Raw genomic sequence first — 26,563 nt, 5'->3', positions numbered from 1 at the left:
AAAACTCAGTGTTAGAGGACCAACAAAAATTATTCTCTGCTGCATCTTTTTAGTGGCAAACACAGTATCATCTCCCTCATTTTAAGCCAACTTCATCTTACCTAGAGAGAAGGCACAAGTTAGTGCCTTTTCCTGACAAGCACAAGTGAGACAGTACCAATGGGATTCCTTCAAAAACGTAAAATCTCTCTTTACTTGGGTACTTAGGGAATTCATTATCAACTACATGCCTTTTCTCTAATGGCAGACTTCCTTCAGGGAAGGAAAGCTTCAATATATTGTTGAAACTATGGTAAGTCCCTCAGAGACTACTTCTACATAGTTGCTATATACTCTGAAACACTAATTATTATTATTTTTTTTTACTTTCTGTAACTGTACTGTACTGACTCTGCAAGTCAGTCAGTCTAAAAGAGATGATCCTTGTTTTCGATAGTTCAGTCACCATCATTTTGAGCATAATAGTAGTATGTGGCATAAATGTAACATGCTAACTATTTTCATCATTACTTGCTTTACAAGAATACTTAGAAGGTCCCAGATCACAATTTTTAGTATTTTATGAAAGCACAACAAATAATAATCTTTATCATGAGAAATGCATTTTGGAAACATGAGATAAAAGCCAAATTGAACAACAGATTGAACAGCAATTAAAAATAAGATTCTTGTGGTGACAGCAACTGCTCCTGAGAGGTGGTAAATGTCTCTGGCTGGGATCTAGGGGAGCCACTGTATTGAGCAAAGGATCAGCCTGGAGGTGCCAGTAAGCAGACACAATAATACCGGATACAAAACCAAGTCTAAAGTACTACACATATGATCCATTCCCCATTTTTGCAGACATAGGTATTTCTTTCAAAGAACCAAGCAGAGGTCAAGCATTTCTCTAAAACCCATCCACTGGATGCAGGAGCATAGCAGGCAAAATGCTTCCTGAGGCCATGAGAGAAGTGTTGTTTTACTGGTCTGAAAGTAGTTCAGAACAACATTTCACATTCAGAACAACATTTCAGAACAACATAATCAGATATTGCTCTAAATTCCAGGGTATAGCCCATACTGGCTAAAAGATCTCTGTCTGTTCTGTAAGAGCTTCAGCACAAAACATTTCTCACATGAACATTTTGGTACCCAAACTTTAGTTAAGTCCCACTTTGGGCATGCCATCCTGTACTGAGACGATCTTTCCTATAGTACATAAGAAAATCATAATACTATTTATTCTTAGTTTTCAGTCACTCAGCAGGTAGGTTTCACAGGTTGGTGCCTTGCCAAATTTGTCATATGTTCCAAATAGTTCTTTTAGAGCTTATCAAATGAGAAGGCATATTATGCTCCTCTTCTATAAAAAAGCCACTCATTTATTTTACAGTATGCATGTTCCTTCAATTGGCTTATAAATGCTTTGTGTGAAGATGGCACTTCAGAATGCTTATGAAAGCTGCTTTCTTAAGCATGAAAGAAAATGTTTCATTCCAAGAGTTGCTATAAAAAAAAAAAAAAAGAAAGAAAATAGGCATCAATTTTTGTCTTCTTAGTATGTTATAAATTATGTTGAGCAGCTAATGCTGGCAATTGCCACATACTTTAAGATAAATGCTCTGTTATAGAGAAATGACCCTTAAACAAATTCTTCAAAACCCAACTGGTCTAGTAAGTGCCGGTCAGATCATGCTTATACTATTATACCTATATAAAATGATTCAGATGAAACAAGCACCAAACATATCTTGACATAAGGATAAAAGCTGACGGGATGGGAGTTAAAACTGCTCAAAAATAAAAAGAATATTTTAATTTGGAATTGAACTTTTGGAAATATACATAAATCTTAAATTCCTCTTGTTTCATCTTATTCCTCTTGTTTACTTTTTCCACTTTCATCTCTGAATTTGTATAGTTGCATGAACATAGAAAGAATGAAAATATATATGCCAGGACAGAAAAAAAAATTAAAAGTATGTGAAGATCAAGCATTGGAGGCCAAATTCTGGCCTGTTTAATAAACTGTAGAAAACAGTTTATTTCAATCAGCCTGTAGAATTTAATTGTGCAAATCAGATTTTATGGGATTTGAATTGCAAATACAAAGCATGTTTTCTTTGATGTCTTAGCAGAAGGGTGGCCAGTATCACAATGGCACCCAGTGAGACTTAAGTCCTTAGAAAGGATTATTTATGTAATTTCAAAGGATGTATATAAAGGATATATGTAAAGCTTGCAAAGAGATAAATGTAAATTAGAGATTAAATAGTTGACCACCACTACATATTAGCTGGGAAAAAAAATCCAAATCTAAAGGACATCCTTATGAAAAGGTTTTATATTCAGTAAACCTGCCTATTTAATGAAACCTATTCTCTTCCGTTCTGCATTGCCCTTTTACAGGAAAATAGCAGGAAACAGGAAAAACAAGAGTCAGTATTGAAAATAGTGTGCTAAGCTTAGTCTAAATTGCAGAAGGTAGCATCTTTTTGCCTAGAAACATTCCTTCAAGGTGCTTGTCTTGCAGGAAGAGGGCTGCATGATGAACAGGAACCCTTTTTACAATCATTTCAATCCTGTAATGCATCTAGTGTGATGCTAAGAATTAATTATGTCTATACAAAGAATCATCCATTTTGATTGCAACACTAAAAATCATAAGTACAACAACCTTTAACCATCTGTTTTTGCAAAAGCAAAAGACTATTTACTATATTCTTTATAATTAATGAAGACCAAATTATTTACTATGATGAATGTTGATAAATATCCTCTAATATGAAAAACTTTACCCACCATTTACATTTTAATGAGATTTGAAATGTTAATGAATGAAGGGAGTCTACTAATTGCCTTAGTGAGTGTCTGAAATAAAACTGAACTTTGTTAGAATTAATATTAGTTCCTCATTAGGGAGTTCTAATAGCTGAAAATAATGCTTTAGCTAATACACTGAAAATAAATAAGTATTTGTGTTTTTTTTCACAGTCTGACAAATATTTTTAACGATAAACTATGAGTTGATCAGTAATACTGATGGAACTTGGAACACTAATTCCAAATGTTCACATATAACTTCAATAACAGGATTCGTAACTCAGATCCTTTTGGCATAATGAAGACTTTAGGAATAAAAATGTGTTTGCTTCCCATTTGACTGCTGGGCAGACAGAGACATTGATAGAAATCAGCTCAATCTGAACTCTATTATTTTTAGCACTTGGATCTATAGATTTTTCCAATAATATACTTCTGAAGTCAATGAAGATAGATATGATCCTAATTATCTTCCTGTGATGTATTTAAGCTGTTCAGCAAAGACATTACTGCCAACATAGTTAGCTGTTTTCCTAAGTATACATTCTTTGAAAAATCCATTTTCCGTAAGATAAATAATCATATAATTCCCATCATTGATCTTAGTGAGGAATACTAGATAGACAACAAATTTAAATGCATCCATCCCAGCCCATGAAACACAAATGAAAGAGGAGACGATCATGTGCATCAAAACAGCTCACTGCCATACTGACTCGAAAAAAGAAAAGAGACATTTTCTATTGATTTCTCCCCTTTCTCCCTTTCAAAGACAAACATTTTTGAAATAAGAAGCAGAATTTTGCTATTGGAAAAGTGTATTTTATAAACACCATTACCACCAAAAACAGTTTTGCTGTTGATAAACTTATTGATATAAAATTTAAAAATGAGGAAGGGTTATGATTTCCAAGATTGCACACAATATTGTATTAAATTGTAGAGGATGGGTGCCACAGAGCTCACTTCCTTGCTTCTCAGTAAGGATTTGGTAAAAGCTACATGGATTCTAGGAGTACTATTTTTCTAAAGAAACTTTAAATCATAAAGGTCACGTTATGAATACATAAAAATGGTAATTCACATATATATTCAGGAAAGAATACACACAATTTCCTGTAACCCCAAGAATAAAGTTTATATTATTTTAACTATTTTTCTTGTCATAAAAATGCATTTATAGCCAAGCTGTTTAAAATGTAATCTGCCCTCCCTGCTTCCCTAAATCTGCTCCCCGTAATTATATTATGATCTTTTGAGTCCTTTCAAATAAGATGTTTTCCTCTAGACCTATCATATAGATTTCACTGTAGGTTCAATAATTTATAGTATTCTGTTTGGACTGATCCTTGAAACATGTAGACACCATTTTGTATTCGCAGAAAAGCTAACAGTAAGTGCTTTCAGGTTTTGTTGCCAATTCACCATTTATATTTACAGAACTCACTCAAATTTTGATTCATAGGCCATCTTTCATGCCCTCCACCTTTACTAAAGCAAAAGAAGAGTAGGAGTGTAGAAGCAGAGGACAACATCTTGAGATTTACTGTGTTTACAGGAAAAAAATTTCCCCAGTAATTTTCAGTGACTGATGCCAGTGGGATTGTAATTCCATTTCTCGTATTTATGTGGCTAGCAAAGAGGCTTCTCTGTCAGATGTACTTTACTGGAGTGAGTAGAAAGATTGGGAGATACAATAAATTCTGCTTTGATCAACTTTTTTTTTTTTTTTTTTTCCCCAAAGGGGTAAGGGTCTTTAGGGAACAAGATTGTGTCTTCAAACCTGAAGTATTTATTTACTTTGAGGAAGGACTGTTACTTTAGGAACAGCAAAATCTGTCTTTTTGTGTGTGTGTGTTCTCTCTTTGCATATAACTACCTTTCTGTAATTACTAATAATAGTTAGAAATTCTTCAAGACAAGAAAAGCATACGCGTATGTGTATCTGTGTGTGTATAAGCATACCCAAACTCCTGACCATGAAAGTGTAGCATTTACAGAGCAACACTACTTGTTCTCATGTATGTCAGACTTTTTATCTTTTCATCATCTACAGTTGGTTGTCAGAGCAGCCCCAAAAATATTTCTTTTATCTATATGAGTAATTCCACTGAAGATAATGGGATTTGCTTTAGTAGCAAGTACTGACTTAATTAGGAAGCAAGATTTATATAGTTAATTTGCTTGAGCTGATGTGTAGTTTTAAAAGAGGAATGTGAATTACTAAGGCTATGACTAAGGTGTGATGCCCAAAGCTATTGGAGGTGATTCTGGGTCCTATATTTTCTAGTGACTGGAATAAGATAAAAGTTATGAATATAGAGAGTTATGCATTAAATCTTAACTCAAACATACAAAATACAGAGAATTTCAAGTACAGCAAAAAAAGTCTTCCATGTAAAAGAGGAACCAGCAAGTAGCACTACAGCAAGTAGCAAAATCTAAATGATTTATTGCTGGCTTTATTTATTGCAATACAGAAATATTGATCCCTTTCATTCTTTGCTGTCCCTAACCCAAAGCAGTAAGTTGCTTCATATAGGATAGTGAAAGTCTGAAAGTTTCATGTCACACTGGAGGCCTAAAGAGTAGTTTGTGGAAAACGGAACACCTTCAGGGACCTGTTGAGAACTCTAGAACATAGCCTGAGAAATTAACGAGCAGCAAAGGTAAAGGTTAATTCCTGTGATAAGTACAGCAGATTTACCACAAATTCATCTGGAACCGTGATTTCACAAGTATCTAAAATCTAATCAATGTAAATTCCCTGCAAAACAAAATTGCACCTCAGAGAAACTTCTGCACATGGGATTTTCCAGTACTCTACTTTCAAGCACAGATATGAAATTATTAAAATGAAATACATTTTTCCTATTTTATTTAATTTTATCTTACAAAAATAGAGGAATTTCTTTCCTTCTCACCTACTCCTACTGCTCCTCAAATTACTTGAGAATGTCAGCTATCAGCCAGACAGTATTTTGGATACTGAAATATATCAAAATGAAGTATTTTGTCAATTAGACTTTTGACTCCTACTTTACACACATCTATCAATTAGTGGAATAGTGTCTAGCTGTTGGCTGTGTAATCTGGAAAGTTCAGTAGTGTCTGTGGTGCCTTGGCTAGATGCAAGAGATGATTAATTAGCTTGGTCATTTTGCTTATGTGCCATGTTAGGGCCTATTTTAGCTGTTCATATGATGTCACTTAGATTAACATTCTTTTAGAATCTGACTGAAGTCTAAAACTTCAGATATGCTGTAAAGCAATGTTATTTTTACTTAGAGTATTTTTTTAAAGAATACTATTTTACACTCTCTAAAAATACTCTTCCTTTCCACAGCATATTTTCCATAACATATTTCAAAGTACACTTTCTCAAATACAGCAATATGGAACTATTATGTGAATAAATTAAAAAAAAAGCATTTTTTTTGAACATTAAAGGTGGCCTATTTAAAGAAAAAAATGCTTTTGCCATCTTGCTCAACAACTTTAAAAAGGTTGGCATTACAGTCAGTTTCTTATACTTGAAGAAACCAGCAATGTCATAAGGGACGAATGCATTTCAAGCTGTTTCCAGTCTGTAACTTCTGAGATAATGAACTCATTGCAGCTGGTGCTGTCGATAATAATAATAATAATAATAATGATAATAATAATAATAAAAGGACTTTAAAATTAGTCTTTCAAATGTGTCCAGAAGAAGCAGAAGGAAATGTTTGAAAGTGTGATACGAGAGGGTGCTCACAGATCTTGCTTAGAGATGTGTTACCCTCTTGTCTTGACACTGTCAAAACATATGTTTTTGGCACAGTTAGAGATGGGATTCTAACTAATTCAACTTGCCATATCAGTAGTAACTTTATTTTACAAGCAAGAATATAGACATTTTTTCTAGAACATCTTCTTCACCCTGCTGAAGTCCATGAAGTCCAAGCCCTAAGAACCACTGAACAGCATGATAGGAATTATCTTCTGGCTGGGAATAAAGTGGGTCTCCAAGTTAGTAATTCCTAACTCCTCCAATATTTCAAGCATTATACCTAGTTTCCAAGTAACAAGATGAGGAATAAGATAAGAAAAAAAAAGCAGCATGATAGTGATGAGGAAATAAATAAATAGCCTTGTTTTCCTCAACCGATTAACACTGGTGCATTCTGAACAGGAATGTTTTTATTAATACAATTTGCACAATACGCGTATTTATTCACAGTTTCACTACTGAGGGCTGTTTGTTAAAACTTTTCCATCATCTGTTTTTCAGTGGCTTTGAGAAACCAGAAGTAAATGGATGTCATGTAAAGGGAATAATAGCTTTTTATTCAAATGTCCTCAGAAAGTTGTCAGCTTATACTTTTTAGTTTGAATTAATAGTTCCAAAAGCACTGATGAAAAGCAGGTGCTAAATGTGAAAGAAAAGTTGCATTTTTATTTTCTTTATTACAAAGATGAATTAGAATACTTTTGAGATTATGCTTATTTTAAAATTCTTGGATTTAAAATAATACATAAATGATATTTGCTTAAAAACATTTATGTAGGGCTGTTCAGCTTTAGCGAAAAATACCATTTTAATTTTGAAGGTTTCCTTTTTAATCAAATTAAAGGAAAACATTGAAAATGAATATTAAAGGAAAGCCTCCACATGAGGCTCCACATGATTTTTTTCTAGATATTTATGACTTTACCTTGAATTACAGAGTTCAAGAACATTAGAGTTTGTTTATGCTTTTCAAAATATCCAGATGAGGTGCTTGATGATCCATTTTGCTAAATATCAGTAGTACTGCAGCACATCAGCTATGATACATTCAGCTAAGTACTCATGTTGTACACTTTATAGACCTTTGTGGCTTTCTACTTCAGTTTTATAACTAGTTTCATCATTCCATGCTACTCCTTCTTGACATATTATAAAATCTTAGCTACAAATGTGTGCAGGTAGAATTGGCTCAAACTAAAGTCAAATGATGTACAGACTTCTGGAACACAGTAATGAATTGTAAATGATAAATATCAGAGAGGAAATAATGTACTTCGTTCCACACAGGGCTTCCCTTTCTATCTTCCAGGACAACATTAGTTGTTCAAAACAAAGGGCTTCTCTTTCTCACACTGTGAGTGTATTATAATGTTTGAGATATTTTATGGTTACTTAAAAACTATCATCTAGATTTTGAATGCCTTTGTCATAATGCAACTGATGTCAACTTAAAATAACTGTATCTTTTCTCTGTTATGATCCAAATATGCAAATGCAGAGAAAGAAAAAGTTATGCCACTAAATTTTTTTTTTTCACTTGTATACCTTTATTTCCAAAAATCCCCACACAACCCATACTTTCAAAGAATATGTACAAATGTAAACAGGACATAGAATTCAGAGATAAGGGCCCTTTGGAAGTAGAACAATGAGATTATATTAGAGTTACATCTAGGACCATTGGGGAAAAGGAAGCTCTGAGATTAACATCTTCCTTTATTACCAGAAAATATGCATAGCCTGCACCAGTGCTGAATTTCAAAGGATTGCTCAGTTTTTAAAACAGGAAATGGTAGGTCTCGTGTGAAAATAAAGTGCATTTCCTCGATTTTATACAAATAATTCTGTTTCAGAACTTGGCTATTTTGTTCTAATTGATTTTTTTTCTAATTAGGACAAAGTTTCAGGCTCCAATCCTACTATTTTGGATTCAGCTTGCCAGGCGAGAAGGAACAAAAATGGGCAACAATTGCATTGAGTTTAAAATCACAAAACCAATGATAGGACCATTTCTTTAAACCATGAAACACAGTTTGTATGTTTACAGATAGTCATTCTGAAACTGAAGTGATTCACTTTCCTAATTTATTTCTGCAAGGAAATTCTGAAACTGCAGAAATTTTAGATATTCAACACTATATTCCGCATGGAACATGCAGATAAAATTGCCATAAGTGGACATTAGGTATCTCTTAAACATTGAAAGCTCAGAAACACTAAAACTGTGGAACTAAATTATTAAGAATCTTGACATTTGTCCCCTTTAGTGTATGTGAAATAAAACAGAAGAATCATATCCGTAGTGTTGTATATTGTTAAGAGGTAGTCTCAGTCAAGTAGGCAGATTCATATTAAAAATAAAAATCTAAAAAAAAAATCAGAAATAATTCAAGAAAAGTTGGAACCTTTAATTTATAAGATATATACAAATGGGGTATAACAGGTTGATAAGAACCAACCTGTAGTCAGAACTTAATTTTTTTCTGTTTTTTTTTTTTAATCACTTGAAAAATAAGGCAACATTTAAAGTGTTCTTTACTGAAACTTTACTGAAAGAAGTGTTCAACTAGACAACCAATATTTGTTATTACAGAATCCCTGTAACTATGAGTAACATTTAGTAAGTGTGCATAATCAATATTTTCTTCTCAGAGATGATTGACTTGTAAAATCTTTACCCCATACAAAAAGGTCTGAAACATTAAGCTAAATCCCTGTGAAGGCAGACACATAAATGAAAATATTTACCACTCAATAAATTCAATCATGCTGCTCTGTTTACAGATAGGTCACATGCTGCATCTAGCCTAAGTAAGTGGAATTGTTCTCAGTTTTAAAATGTCTTTCAGTGATGCCAAATGAAAAATCCATTCTATGTCTCAGTCAATATCAACCCTCTGGTAAAATTACAGATTTTGTGTTAAATAATATGCTTTTTCAATTTTGATTTCCAATCATCTAGCCCTAAATGCTATTTTAAATGTATTAATTCATAGTTTGGTGTGACAAAAGCATCATAATTTCTTTTGAACTTTAGAATTTAGTTCACTTGTTTCATGTTGACTCTCAGCCTTTTAAATATTTAATTATCATCATTTCATGGGGCGGGATTTTTGGGCTTTCTTGCCTGAAATGATTTCTTTCCACCTGCTCTGATTATCATGAAGGAGACAGTATGTTCCAGAGATTTTAAGAACCATAAATCTTTTTCAAACTCCTAGGTCACTGCTGCAAGGTTTTGAATTATTGACACTGGCAGAAGTATCAAGTGATTTCTTTTTAATGACAACAAAGTGGAGCAGAAGCCTGAAAAGCCGGCTTGGGAGCCAGGGATGGCCAGGGGGAGCTCTCATGTCCCTTGAAGCTTGAGAATCCCCTCTGCTGTGTCTGGGTAGCTTTAAATACTAACGCTGTATGAAGATAGTTTGCATGTGAACAGGGAATTGTAAGGCACACCTCTTCCAGAGGCTGCTAGCTAAGTGTTAGCACTTCCAATCATTTCTACTAGATACTTCTTTTTTTGGTTTTGTTTTTATTTTAATTAAATATCTTTAATACCTGAAAATTGAACTATTTTGCAAGAACATATGCATATCCTCAGTGAAATTTTCATGCAGAAAAGTGTCTCTGAGTGCCTGACATAATAAAATTCCAGGACAAAAGCAGAGAGGCAAACCTTTCAATAACTGAGAGCAGAGAAGTTATATGCAGTATGAGTAATGCAAATTCATTGAAAGGTAACATATTAAGACTGTGTCATCCACAGCCATGATTAAATGTAAGAAAACCAGACCATCAGGAGTTTTATTCTGAAATATAGTATTCTCCAGCCATTTTTGGTACAGACTCCTTGCTTTTAGAGAATTAACAATTTGAATGAATCAAACACAGATCTTTTTCTTTTCTAAAAATTATTTCCCCCAGTATTTCCTACTGCAAGTCTTTAATATCAATGACATTATATTTTTAAGCTTGGAATCACATTTGCCATTGATGGCTAAATTATAACACTATATGTTAGCTTATAAAATCAGTCTGCTTATCAGATTTATTTTAATTACAAAAACAATCTTTTCAGTGAGACAAAAGAGGCTTTTGTGTCCCAGGAGTCGTGCTGTGAACACAGGCTTTGTTCCCCAAAGGAGCTTGCCATTTCTGGTTAATGCACAGTTTCTCTCAGGAAAGAAGGTAATGGAAAAGCAGAAAAGAAGAGACACCAGAGCTATGGGTCGCACAGAAGGTTTTCTGTGAGATTACATTTTGAAGTGTTCACAAAAATAATATTCAACTTCCTTTAGAAGAGAGCTCAACAAATACATAAAGCCACTGTGTCTCCTAGCTACTCACACAGTGCCCCTCACTGTCTTATTATCTCACACTGTTTTCTTTTCATGCCCATTTACAGATGTCGTAAAGCAGCATCAAAGCAAACAACTAAGGTTTAGACTGAGGAAAATCTAGTGAATCTTAATAGGGCTGCATCTCCTATCTTGCGTGCATATATTTATATATGTAGTACATATGATGCATAGACCCACATCTTTGTTGCATATGCAATCTGTGGAGAGTACCTCAGGACACAGTTGATCACATCTGATAGTGTTGAGGGAGGTCCCTTATAATCCTTATAAATCCAGTCAGCTGCAAAAAAAAGAGAAAAAAAGACTTTCACTTTCCGTACTGTCCCTACTATGTTTGATTCCTCACTCTGCAATTGTCCACATGGAGCTTTCTGCTATGAATATATTCTGGAAGGAATCAAATTATCAACTTTTTTTTTTTTAAAGCGTGAGAAGGGGTGATGCCTTCACTTCAGGAGACCCCAAAGTCTCCTTCTCCCTGGAAGATTGATGGAAAAAAAATTCCTGCACATGAGTTAGGAAAAAGATGAAAACTAAGTTATCTACTGAGTGTTTAAACCCATTTTTCTTATCTGTTATCTGCCTTCTTATCTGTTTCTTATGAGAAATATGCCTAATCATTCATCAATACCCATTCTTTTCTGTGGAATGGACACTTCCAAAAAGCTTTTGTCCTTCCAAAAGCTTTCAGTTGTTTAGTTTCTTTCTTCTAAAGAGCAGAATTCTCACATGAGTTTCTTGTGAACAAATCCAATTATTACTCAAGTATTTTTGTCTTGTTTAGATGTACAACACTTTGTAGTATAGTATATTTTACAGTAAATGCCTAAGTAGCCCTTCTGTATTTTTCTTCCCAATAGGCAACTGCCTGATGGTTTGGGCACTTGCACATGTATGCATAATGATGTCTCTGTATTTTAAAATCAAATTAAATAACTAAATGCTTTTACAGTTTGTTTTGATATTCATCAACCCCAAAACTAGGCTAGTATTTTCTGTCACAGATTTACACCAGTCTCATGAGAAATTCATTCCCTGAATTCTTAGGAGAACAGCACAATGTAAGATACAGGTAACAATCTGATATTGAAAATTACTTACTACTAGAGGGGAACCTCCTAGAATTGAGTAGATTCCAATATATGCATTAAAAAAAAGATTTGGTTTACATGCAGGAGTAATTTTATATATATATATATATGTGTGTGTGTGTGTGTATGCATATATATATAAAAGCAGAAGTACAGTATTGAAAAAGCAAGGCCACAGGCCGGATCTTTGGAAAAGTGAGAACAGCATGAGATCCCATTGTTCTTGAATACATAGCCACCAATGCAAGAATAAGAGGGAAGTGAAGAGGCAGAAAAAGCTTATGGCATTTTAAAAATTTTATTTTCGTGACTCAGTGGTATAGAACTTCATTAACACACGTGAATACCATCCCTTTCTAGTGACAAGAAACCTGCACAAAAAGCTTTTTTTCCATGGTGTAATGAATCTCTTGTTGATATAAAATGATCAAAGACTAAGATGAAAGCTTTAAACTCTACGATAAAGCATTGATAATTGTGCTGTAATATTCAATACAGTGACCCAAAAAGTAGTTTTCTCTTCTGAATTCAACTTTAAAGCTTTCTAAAAGCTGCATATAATCTTTTGTAACTCCTCCTGTATCAACAGTTCTAAAACCAGCAATTATCTGCATAACGTTTTTTGTTAAAACTACCAATAAAACTTGCAATTCAGGCTGCAATGAAGTGTTCCATTTAGATTAAATAGCAAATATAATTAGTTAAATCAATGATAATTGTTTTAAGCTATCCATAAATGCTTAAGAAACTTGAATTAGTGTTGTCCAGGGCTTTTTCCCATTTTTGATCCGATTCTAATTTGCGTAATGTGTCAGTACAATTAGGAAATTCATTAAAATGCATATGACATAAGCTTATGGACAAACTTCCATAAAAGTCTACTATACAATTGCTTAATAACATTGCAAGTTCTTAATTGCTTAATTAGCTGATTTAATTGATGACAATACTAAATTACTTCACTCGAACACTTAATATTAATTTCTATGCTTTTTTGCCACTCAGCAGTATATATGTGATGAGTTCAAGTGCAGAACCATGAAGCCACAGGAGAAAGAATGAGCTTTTATGGTATTTCTGAGGTTCCTTTTTTTTTTTTTCCATAGTACTATAATTTTGTTTACACTAAATAGAGCAAATCAGTCATTTCTAATTAAGAAACAAAGGTGAGTGGAGGTCTCCCACTGAACTGAACTGTGACCAGAAAGTTTGGTGTCATCTGCCTTAGAGTGGATTTGGTTTATTGAGTTTGACTCTCGAATCTTTGAGAAAGATTCTTGGATACCATCTATATTTCTACATCTGAAGCAGGGCTTTATAAAAAGTGGCATTTTGTTTTGTGAATGCGTAGAAAACTGTTTAATGTTCACTTTGTTGTTGTCACTGTGGATACCTTTATGTTTACACTTCAGGGTATATTTTCAAAGCTGTGTGTAGGAGCTGAGAAATTATACATTTGAATCCCATTATTTGCTAGCAGGATTTGAATGCATATATTTGCCCTAAGATTTAATTATACTTTTTTGCAAATGTAGATCAATTAGCCAACTTAAAAGCCTGGTCCTTGGGGAAATAACTTGAAGAAATAACTGACAGTTTTCTGTTTCCATTGAGTGTCTTAATTATACTGGAAAGTTTGCTGTACTACTTTTTCTTGACTTCCATTTGCATAGTAAAAATATAGATATTTATAAGGTCTTTTAAATTAATGAACATAGAATTATAGAGCAGAGCTGGAAGGGATCTCAGGAGGTCGTTGGTTCATTTCTTTCCTTGGAGACAGAAAGTACTAGAATGGTGTGTATCATCGTGCGTGTTTGTATTGACTATTCTTAAAGATTTTCTATACTGGAGACTCGACAGTCTCCAAATCAAGCTTATTTTAGTGCTTCACTATCTGTATTATTCATTTTATAAGCTAGATTGCTATTTAAATATATCAATTACCTATTGATGTCATTTACATGGAGAACTGACAACTACTTTTTCAACTGGAATTTTACATATTTTAATACTCTTAGTTCTTTCTTCAGCCTTCTTTCAAAGAACCCATGCCAAATCATTCCCTCAGAAGAAAGACAATCTCTCTGATTATATTATTTTTTCCTCTCTGAATTATTACTCTATACTTTTCTTTAAAGGTCCAAATGCTCCCCAGAAGGGGTTACTAGCTCCAGCAAACATTTCATGTATGCTGAACAAAGAAGGATTACTTAGCATTTCTTGATCCATATATCTACATATCCCAGTATAATAGGCAGTGTTCTTCTTTACGGCAACATGGAACTACTGATTGATGTGTGGCTCATGGTCTACTGAGGATTATCCTCATATCCTTTGATACAGAATAGCTATCTAAACAAAACATGTAGAACTGCTGTCTTGTATTCAGGATACCAAAATAGCACTACCCCAAAATAGTTAACATCCTAGTAGTTAAAATCAAATTCAGAAGAGCTTCCACTCTGACTTTTCTTTTCTTTTTCTATATACAAAAATAACATTCATGGATTCCAGGAACTAACACGTGAAAACAAAATGATCACTCAGAAACTTACAACATATATTAAAAAAAAAAAATACAAAACTAATATGCTAAACAATAATGCTTGAGGCTAGTGTTTGTTTTCTTATCAGTAATTTTAAATAGTGCAGCATGAAAAAGAATTGCTAATTAAGAATTTATCTATTGAATATGACCTGTTTTTTTCTGCTTTCATACTATCCTCGATGACTTATATATATATCAAATTACTAAACCTGACTTGTCTCTCAGAGTTGCTGAGAAATTACCATCTCTGTCTTTGAACTGTGAACTGTTCTGTTCACAGTCTGTGAACTGTTTCAAAGGAGTTCTTTGTAAATACTGAGCAAGACCACAATCCCAAGTGTTTATTCACAGAATTACAGAATAGGTGGGGTTGGAAGGAACCTCTGGAGATCATTGGGTCCAAATTCCCTGCTCAGTTAGGATCACCTACAGCACATTTCCCAAAATATCTCAAAGGAAGGAGCTTCCCCAATTACTATGGGCAACCTCTTTAACTGTTCAGTCACTTTCACTGTAATTTTTTTTTCATGCGTTTAAATGGAATTTACTCTCTTTCTGTTCCCACCGTTTCTCAGCCTGTTACTGAAAAGTACTAAAAAGAGCTTGGCTCCATTTTCTTTATACTTTAATATTCTTGAATGATCAACTGTTTCATGAACTTTAAAAGAAATTTCATATAATAAGAAAATAATATTATATTTTATTTCTGTCGGTAACTTTCCTAAAAACAAACATACAAATAAAAAAATGAAGTTAAAAAACTTTTACTTCTAAGGATTACTAAGTTTTCAAGAAAACTTTCTTAAGCAGCGTCATTGCAGTTTAAGATTCTTGAGGTAAGTTCATTCCATCTGTAACTGTACTAAACATCAGAACTACACTGGAAACATGTCTGAATCAAAAAGAACTTAGGTCTATTTTGTATTCACGATCCACTTTTGCCAGAATTGTTTTCAATTCCAAATAGTAATACTAAGTAACGCTAGTAGTTAATGTAAGAGCTAGACAATGGCTTATTTCCTTAAGACTAGTCACATATTTATTCTACATGAGCGATGAATAGCACCTTAATTGCTGAACAAATGTAGCATAACAGTTTCTTATGTTTGTTTGTTTTACATGTTATTACTGAGATAAAACATTCTGTTACAGTTTACAGGATGCACCTTAGACATAATGTTAAGAAAAAGTCTTCTTACTGAAATTACATTATTTCTTGCAATTTGTCTAAATCTAGAGCTTACTACAGAATTATCAATGATGTGGTAGTACCTAAACCTGCAAAATAAGTTGGGTACCCAGAAATAAGCCAGCTATATTCTGTTTAAGTCCTGCGACCTCATATTCCAGTAATTTTTTAGTGAAGAGCATCAATGGGAAAAACAAACTCCCTTCTTGTTTCCAAATGTCCCGAAAGTTTTCTGGGTGTCAGGAGATGTTGGTTAAAATTTTTGAGAGGGAAGAAAGGAGAAAAACAATACTCCTATAGTTTGGTGTTGCAAATGGTCACATTTGTGGTTGAAGCAACTGAAATTATGCATTTTTGAGACAGAAAGAAATCAGCATGTTTCCACCAAACTCTTTGGAACTCAAACTAATTTGAGTTATTGACACACGTTCTGATTGAAGTCTTATGTTACTCCTTTCTTTCTTTTGTTTGTTGTTGTTTGTTTGTTTTTGTTTTGTTCTATAATATGTATGAAATGATTTTAATGTGAAGCACCATTCTCCATCTCTATAATCCACACACATGGAGTCTGGCTCAGTACCCGCTATGACTTTGTTTATGTAGAGTGATTCAATTAGGTAAACACATTAAATTAAATGTCCTAAATAAGCTTAAAATGTTCAATTTGTAATTAAAACATAGTTAATCTGTTAATTGATATTAATTATTGAAATGGACTTGAAGTTTAACAACTCTAGTTAAGTTTATTTTACACATTCCTTAGCTTTTATCTAGAATGCTTTTTAAAAAAATATTGCTATGTATTGTTTGACCTATTTTTAAATCAATAACTGTGATGGGATTCTGCTTGAACCATATTGTTTGACTGTGAGCTAGTAAAAACTGGGAAATATTCACAATCTGCCACTGGCTTTATATGTATTTTGTAACGAGTCTTTGAATGTTACCTTTTTTTTCTTCTCTAAACAAATAGGTATAGTACCTCTTTATACCTCTTTCTCTACCCTGATAAAGTGGGTTGAGATCTACTATTTCATTTGTTATCTCAGCTGAAAATATACTAACTCAAACATTTTGAGTTGAATGAAACCTATATATCTAAATTCCAGTCTTTTTCTTCACATTAAATTCATTAGTCTCTCAACTTGATGGAGGGTTGTTGTTTATCACTTATAGAACAGAGAAATTGTAGCTTAATAATTGATGCTTACTATTTAACATAGAAATATTAAATTATTCAGTTATGGCTTCATCAGCTAACATATCATAAAACAAATGACAAAACTACATGTTGATTCATTTATTTTCTTGCACTTTAGTAGTTTGAAATAAGCAAACATAGCTAGTCAGACTGACACTGATTCACTTTTCATAGGTGTATTGCAATAATTACTTCCCTGCAGCCAATTTTGTTTGTGAAAAGTGTGTAAACACATTAGAGCTGGTACATTTCCTTACATTCTTCTACTTTCATCCCAAGTTGTTAAATCATGGTGTCCCGATCCACTGTTGGGGAAGGTTTCGATATGACCCCAAGAGCAATTAAGACACAAATAAGGTCATACAACCTTGTAAGCTTTATTCTCATAAATGCAATAGGACAGAGAGAAGAAGAAGGGAAACAATGACAAGCAAGCAAGTAGGAGAGATATAGCAATATTATAGTTACCACCACCACCAGTCCAGCTACCTGTTGTTGGCTCTGCTTTGGTGCAGGCACAGGTGCCTCGGTGCCTTGGTGCAGTTGATGTTCTGCATGCACCTCGGTGCAGGTGATGTTCAGGGAAAGAAGCCGTGCAGCCTGGAAGAAGCCACACACCCGGGAAGAAGCCACACACCAGGTGGGGGGGATACGTGTCCCTGCTCTTGAAGAGTCCGCCCACTTTTTGTGTGCTACGGTGCTCCTCTTCACCCAGCTTGAGTGCAAGTGTCGCTCTGTAGATATGGCTGGCCATTGTTTGGGTCTTGTGCTGATCTCACAGTCTTCCCAGAGAAAGGGCTCCAAGGCCAAAAAGTAGATAAAACACCTTGAGCTGATATCCCAGTCTTCCCAGAGCCAAGGCCAAGAAATATGACAACAATGTCAAGACAAACACAATCCAAAACAGTCTTATACACATGGTTTATGTTGGAATGTGGACAACATTTTATTACTGATTCCTTTTATTTTATTAATAATCATAGAATTCTTACTTTTAAAAGTCTAGATCTACTAACAGATATCAAATGCAGAATAAAAATAGACATATTAGTAATATAATATTTTGGGGCAAGTGTTGTAGACTGCATCTAGACTATGTTAAATGGAAAGGCAAAACATGATTTGTTTGTCTTACCATGTGGGGTCTAGAATCTTTGAGTGGGGTCTCTGTCATTTCCAAAGGAGTCAGGCTATGATTATTGCTGCTGATGTGTAAACTCCACATCCAGACAACTGTGTTAACTACTGAAAACAACATTCCAGAGTTTGGAAATGCTTTCTGTAAGAGCATGCCAGCTACTTACAAGCATCAAGAAACAACTATAAAAACTTCCAATTGAAAATAATAGAGAAGATATTTTAAAACAATCTAAAACTATTTATTATAGGCTAGGTGCAGTCAGGTGTGTGAACCGTTAAGAATCTTAAAAATTCTTCACCAGAAAAACAACACTTATAAAAGCATACTGAGGTGGCATCTCTGAACATTTCCATGAATATTGCTATTAAACCATTAAATCCCCTTATGTTCTCTATTTAAAATATTCTGAGGCTTTTAATGGTTACAAAATGGGGGAAGCAGGGGAAGAATGAGGGGGTGGGGAAAGGGGAGGTATTACACAGATATCCTGTGACTAAATAGGAAATAGGTCATTCCACTCACTCCTTCCTTCTTTTAGTTATATCTGATTGCTAACCTGCTAACCTTTTCAGCTTTTTTATTTTTATTTCCCCCAGAAACCCTATCTTAGGAAAAAGCACACTATAACAAGATAAGTAAACCTGTTATGATGATTTTAATCTATCTTGATAAATACTGTTTCATTTTGTGTACATTATATCCTATTTTAAAGATATGAGGCAGATGTACTTAGCGGGCCTTCCATGAAGACTGGTCCCAAAAACCATACACGGTCACCATAACTAAACTCCTTGGTGTTTTACTGAATGTTGACTGAATAATAAGCGGTGATCAGTTACTGCCTCACTTGGACCAGAGAGGGTTTTACTGTCATCTAGTGGGATAAAGGCTTTATTCTTCTGGGTGAGCATTAAAAAATCTGATGGTGTAAACTCAGCTGCACATATCACGTAATCTCTACATTCTCCTGTGCTACTATAGGCTTTATACGTAGTGGCTGATACAGTAGAGTCCCAATCAATAATTATGATTCCTTTGTGATATTACAATGAAAATATTACAATGAAAATAGTTTGTAAAAATAAGAGAGTATAGAACTAAAACAACACTTTCCTAAAAGCTGGAAGAGTTGGAAGTATTCAACAAAAACAAAAGAAGATATGAGTATGACAAGATGAAGACTAGTGGCCAAGCTGAACCTGTGTTATGATAAAGGCAAATTCCATCTCTCACGACTATCAAAGCATATTTTTGTTACTTTGTATCCATACTATTGATGGAAAAATACTTCCTATCTTCTGATTAATGTACTGACATTCAATTACTACAGATACTGCTTTCATCTTCAAAAAGAAGTGTGATTTGAAATTTTAAGTAGAGTAGACATGAGTAGGATCTAGTCTGGAATCTAGCCTAGGATGGACCATAAAATTGTCAAAGGATTGCTTCAGTGTAAATGAATTTGTCTGGAGTTTTTTTGTTGGCCTTTTTAAGTCAATTAAGTGATTACACAAAGCTGTTGATAAAGGTAAAAAATTAAACTTACTTTTTAAATCTATTTAAACTTAACCAAAATTCTTCAGTCACTTCATGAAGCTTGAAACATCAAAGGATGTTATTTTCTAGCAAAATTTTTATCATTTTTCATTTTTTGACAGCAAATACCATAGGCCTGAGTATTTCTTATGTAACATGACCAATATGTAAATTTACTTTGGAAATGTTGACTTTATTTGTTAAGTTTTGACAAAAAATACTTTTTAATCTAGCCTGCATTCTAGCTCTACCAGAATCAGAGGAGACTATATTATTGCTTTGCTTTTTGTGAGGCTGGCAGGAGGAAGGGTAGATTGGTAAATAGTGATTTATTTACTCTTTGCCTCACTCGCTATCTGTCCTTTATACCAGGATGGTGAGAGCACTCGTATAAATTCACCTTCGCTGTTAATTTTGCTGCAAATTGCATTTCTGAGCATCTCAGGACTCAGCTTATATAAAGACACAGACCACTACATAAATTGTTAAATTTGATTTTTTTTTTTTTTCATTTTTGAAGCACATACTGTTTAATCTGAAAGGGGCTAAGGTCACTTTTGTATGGTACTTAATTATAATATTGGCAGCATTTCCAGGCTTCTTGATTGCCAGCAGTAATCTTCAAAATATCGGAACTTGATATTCACCTGCTTCTTTCTTGGCATATCTTGATGCCAAGAAAATCTCAAAAAATAGCTTTATATTCTTTCAGGGAAATGACAATCATCTCAAATGCTTCCCTCATCTTATTTCTCCATCATCAGAAATTTGAGTATCTGAAATATTAGTTTGTTGCTACTTAATATTAAAAAGAATATAAACTAAAACAGTTCCGGGACTACAATCAATCAGGTGTGTTTGGGTGCTGGCATTTCTAGTCTGACCAGAAAAATAAAAATAGTGATACAATTATCACCAGTCAGGCCACTGCAAAAAAAAATGTACAGATAATACATTTAAGATAAAAGTAGATGTCATCATTGTATTAACACATAAAAAATGAGCTACTCATTAAAAAATATATGTCATGGGTCTTGTAATTCCTAACGAATTCTGATACATTTTGAAATTTTTGTTCCTAGTGTGAGCTTGATCCCTTGATGTTCCCTTTGACAAGTTTCCTTAGAAAAAGGGAATAGTACAAAAGGATCATAATAGCTAGTATGATGCAACAACTTTTACCATTAAAAACTTATGGGCACATATAAACAAAAAAGTCATTATAGCATTAGGATGGAAGGAACATAGTCCACAAAGCAACAATAAAGAAGCAATTGGAAATTTTGAGAGACTCAGTCATTATGGTAGAGGACCTGTTATAGCAAATTGGAAGCTTTCCATGACCTTTGCCTGTTCTGGGCCATTCAAAGCGTTTCTTCTTTAAATTATGAGTCTGCATACTAAAATACTTGAAATATAAAAAGTATTATGTGTTTTGCATGTGAAAGCATTTGAAGGGAAAAAAATAGGCAGGAACAAAAATATTGCACAGATCGTAATTATAGAGTGATAGAGGAAAATGTCAAAAACACATATATTTCAATGTAGAAATAATTTAACAAAGTAGCCAGCCCAAAACAGTGATTACATTCTTCTTTTATATAGTTATATTGTAAATATCTAATAGAGCTAACTGAAAGATTTAGTGAGATTAGGCTTTGACCTTGGTTAAGGCTAAATTTAAAGCTATTTTTATGCTTTTTTCACTTTATATGACATTGTGTAATATTCTAAGCATGTGTACAATAAACCTCCTTCTCACCTCCTGAATCTTCCTTAATTTACTGATACCATTCATTTGCAAGCTCATTGATATGATTTACTTTCATCATGTGCTTATGCAAAACCTTACCATTTCCACTACACCTTTTTGTTTACTTGCTTCCATAGTTTGCTCTGTCATGTGCCTTGTCATGTAGACTGTGAAAATAGTGTACTATTTTAAATAGATAATGAGACTCTGGTATGTATACATTCTAGGTATTTTGTTTGTCTTCTTTTACCCAAGACATTTACCAGAATGCATCCAATCCCAGAGGAACTGACACATCCCTTCTGGCTCCACAGGACTCGTATGGCTCTAATTTTTCAGCCTGCACTTGTGGATGGGTGAGTGAAGGTGACTCACTTCCCTGCTATGTGACGCATTATTATTACCAGCTGCGAAACAGTAACCAAAGTGCTCATTTTTAAGAGGTAGCAATGGAGCTAATGTGCTTCTGCCACTCAGCAAGCACCTGGTTTGTCAAGTCCAGATTCTCCCAGATAGCTCCATGGCAGATTTAATGTAGAGAAAGCTGTATATTCAGTGGGGTTAAAAATTTCATTATTGTCTCTATAACATTAACAAATGCTTTGTGGCTATAAAGAATTCAGCATTATCCATTTCTTGCATACATGCATGAATTACATCTCAAAACATCTACACAGCAGCAGTTTTGATCTTCATGGTAGCTTTAGAGTGAAAATTTCTTGACATCCTTTCACTTCTGGTCCCCCAAAGCAAGAACACCACACATTTAGGGAGTCACACACATACAAGGATCCCCAGGGCCTCCAGGCCATTCCCTGATGGGAGGTGAGGGCTCCCCACTCACACACCACTCCCACAGCAGCCAGGGAGGCTCCAGCTTTGCTCCAGCCTTGGCCCCTTCTGCCCCTAGGGAATGAGGCTATGCCAGGGGGACGCCCCCTGAGGTCCCTGGATAGTTGTTTAATCTGGCTGAAGGTCACTTTAAGCAAGCTCTCTTTAGTGTTACTAGTCTTGGGGGCAAATGCCCTGCCAGGGATGTTTGTTTGGGTGTCCCTGCGTTATGGTCAGGACCACAGATCCCAACCGATGCGTGTCCTCTACAAATCTACCAGGCTGCTGTTCCTCGGGACACTTCATCAGCACCAGTGGGGAAGAGGCTACATGGGTCCCCCCGATACACATAACCACTCTGTGCCCCTAGAACTTAACTTGATAGGAAATAAATACACATCCCACCATTAAGTGGACTTTCAATTGGAAAGTCCAATTGAAATTATTTTTATCTAGTATTCCATGAGGAAAAATCAGTACAGATGGAGTATCTAAATATACCTTATGTCGTCCTTTTTCAGTGAATGCATTACCACAGAATTAGGATGGGTCTACTTTCTTTTCCCATCTTAAAATACACAATTCAATTTATCACTCTTAAAAATAAAACTCCTATCTCTTACCACTTAGAGTTCTTTCACTGACTATTCTGTTAATGGCTAAGTGTAATTTCTTGATTTCATACTTCTACATGGGTGGTTTAAGCTTCCCTTTAAGAGGAGAATGATAGGTTGGAATACCTTACAAAATATTCAAATCTTGAACTCAGGGAAAAAAAAAAAAAAGAAAAGAAAATTACAATACCACCTACTTTTCACCAAATTGAAATAGCAGAAACTTTGGAAAGCAAACAGAAGCAATATAGAGACAGCAATATCCTAACCTTTCTTTAACTATTTATTCATGAAAGGCACCTCACTGTCAAATTTATAATTCTGTGTTGATACTACTTTTGGAATTTGCATTAAATGACATTTTGATTATACTATTCAAATGCATGTGCCCTTAAAACTTTGCCATTTATTTCGTATGCAAAAATCTTCCAGCTAAATGTCCCCATTTCCATTTTGCTCCGGATTCCACTGAGACTATACAGGAAAGAAGAGCTAAGATTTTCTTCTCCCCCAAAATTCTTCTCAGGTTGAAGAAATTAAAATTATAATAAGCATATTATACACCATCTGTTTGATTCTTAACTCTAAATTACTTCATTGAACAAATGAGCTGTTTTTCTTATGATAAAATTAGATTTTTTCTGTTTGTTTTAAATCTAACTTGTTTTCTAATAATCCAGGAAAGTCCCAGCTTGACATACTTATGTGCAGTTATACATATTCTCTGACCGTGGGCTAGATCCATAAATTTTGGCAGCCATTAGGTGCCAAGCAATTAGATACTTTAAGGAGGGAAACAAATACCAGTGTTATTAGAACAGCAATAGGGATATAACCATAGGATGTCCTTAAGCCCCAAAATGTCTGCATCTGGGTGAGTGGAACTGACATAGTAGTCCTGTCTTTCTGCAACAGGACAATCCCAGTGACAGAACGGTAAGTTATATAGGTGATAGACCTCATCCAGAAGAGTCATTTTGGTGAATGAATTAAGCCTACATTTCTATTAGGCCTTAGTATACTTTTTTTTTCTTTTTTTCATGACAGGCGGAACACATTTTGCTTCCTCTAAAACTGCCCTTTGCAATTATAGAAATACAGATCATAATGCTTGAGTCTACAGTTCGTAAAATGTTTTGCATCTGCAGTGAATTGGTTTCTCCCAGTTTGCATTCTTCAGTTTGCCACACATTTTCCTAACAGTTCACTGTAGCAACCAATGCAAAAAGCAAAACAAAATTATCATTGCTGAAGCTGTGGTGAGCCCAAGAGGCCCCAGTGAGAAAAATTAAGATTTAAAATTATGTCAAAGATGCTCATTAACTTTATACATATATATATATATATCCCCACTTGAATCTAAAAGCAAAGTTTCCAAAGTACATGGTGAATATCATATTTAAAAGTCTAATCAAATTGCTTGGCAACAGAATGTTACCTTGGGTACAGAATATTAGAGGGTTAGCTACTGTAAAGCACTGAGAGCTTTTCCAAATGTTGAAATACAAAGCACATACAATTTAAATGCATACTTAACTTTTAAAACATGGACAAACCTACTGTGTTAATCATCTTCCCAAACAATTTGCTGGACCCAGGCCACATTAATCCACTGTCTTGCAAGATCAAGCCCTGCACAGAGTTAGATCTTTTAATGAGTAATGCTGAGGAGCACCTCTGTGTCTTCTTACAGGTCAGAAGAGAAGACCTGTTAAGGATAGTTGTAGGAAATGATAAGACAATTCTGAGGAAAGGCACTATTGCCTAATACTTAAGTATAGTACAATTTTCTTTTTTTTTTCAGACTTTCTGACACAATGGAGTCCTGTTTGTGCATTTCTCATCACATAACAGGTTGGTACAATGTTTACTGACTCTGTTGCCAGTGAAGCAAAAATATCACTCACAAAAAAATCTTTTACAAGGAAGAAATAGTTTAAAAATTCTATTCCATGATGCCTTGGCAATGCATAGATGAAGTAATTAGTGGGTTTGGAAAAATAATTCTGGAAAACTTTTAAATAATCTGTTTAGTACTAGCTGCAGTTGTTTAATCTTATATCATGCATTTCACTGCAAATATTTTAAGGAGTTCTAATTCACAGTATTTTCTCGAAAGGAAAGAAAACATGGAAAGCTCTGATTGACATGATAATAGGTTTGCTCTTAAAATATGCACTGTAAATCAACTAAATTACTTTATACATTTCTGCAGGAAGATGAAAGCTAAGCATATTTAACTTAGAGATGTCACTTTTCAAAGCACTGATCAAGCTGAAAATATTTCTTCAAGAGTTCTGCATTAATATTGTTAAAAAAAGCCTCCTGTTATAAATTAGTTTCTTTAAAGAGAATATGTAGAAATCATAATAGAATCACACAGTTCTTGCATAGGCCTAATTCTACATTATCCTCCAAGAATATTGGCTCAGTTTTGTCTGGTTACACTCTAAAGGACATCAAGAACATTTAAAAAAAAAAAAAAAAAAAAGTTGGGTAAGCAAGGAGCCACTGGGTAGAAACAAGCCATAGGATATGCTAAGAGGTGTAGCCCAATGCATATGGTCTTTCCATCACTAAGAAAATGCCAAAAAAAATCTTGTCAAGTCTCCTCTTTTTCCTACAGAATCACTTTCCGATAGCTGAAAAAAGACTGACTTTTTGCAGGAGCAGTATTGGCCTTTTGCATTTTTCAACATTCCTTTATGCAAAGCCTTTCTTCTCCTTTTCATTCACATGTAACATCTTTCTACAAAAATACTTACTCAAAATATCTTTGCCAGAGTCAGGGGTGGGCCCCAGATTACCCTCACATGTCAGGAGTAAGACTGCATATTACGTTCCCTATCAGACACTTTAAATGTTCATACTATCACAAGGTTGCCAGTATCTCCTAAAATAGGAAAGGTGCCCTCTTGCCTGATGCCGAACAAATCCACCATCACAAGTCCATGGGGAAGCTCACCCATAAAGGGCCTAAGCAGGAAAGACAACCCAGCACTGTAATGCAGTGAAGCAGTTCCTGTCATGACTTTGATTTATGTTCAGAGGATAAATACAGCTTGGAGCTCTTGTAGGAGTAGCACCTATGGCACAAGAAGTACCCGAATGTCCAGCATGACGCCTTCAATTTGACCACAATCTTCCCTTCAGATTCATGGCTTACTACTGCCCATCTCACCAACAATCCCCTGTAAGCAGTTGGAAGGTGGTCACATGGAAGACATTGACAGCTGATTTGCAGGCTCCCACATCCTTGAATTTGTGATTCTGCTCAATCTTTGCGTTGAAGAAAACTTTCAAGGCTCACAGCACAGAAAATGGCCACTCCTGGCCCATAGCGGGGAGAAACAGCAAAGGGAGTTGGAAAGTGAGGAGGGTGAGGAAGAGCTCATGTGTGTCAGAGTAGCTATGAGTATATTTTGGTATTACAGTGGCTATTTATTGTTCCCTGTTGACTATAAAGAGCAAGATGGAATATGATACATACTCCCCCTTCCTCTCTTTCAGTACCCAGTTAGCCTGAAATGTAGCCTAAAATGGGCTTCCGGGTCCATTACTAAGAGTTTATTTGGAAGTAATATAAAATTAAATAAAATTAAATTAGTTAAATAAGCTCCTGGAGTCTCCCTCCCGTGACCCATATTTAGGAGGGCTGTCAGGTTGTGTCCATAGCAGAGACTGTCCTAGCCAAGAAGGTTTTTTGCTGGCTTTTTCTCAG

This window comes from Tinamus guttatus, unplaced genomic scaffold (genome assembly GCF_059628265.1).
Source record: "Tinamus guttatus ecotype Peru unplaced genomic scaffold, ASM5962826v1 Tinamus_guttatus_pri_ptg000222l, whole genome shotgun sequence".
In the NCBI taxonomy this organism is placed as follows: Eukaryota; Metazoa; Chordata; class Aves; order Tinamiformes; family Tinamidae; genus Tinamus; species Tinamus guttatus.
The sequence above is the reverse complement of the archived record's forward strand: the minus strand, read 5'-3'. Positions refer to the sequence as shown.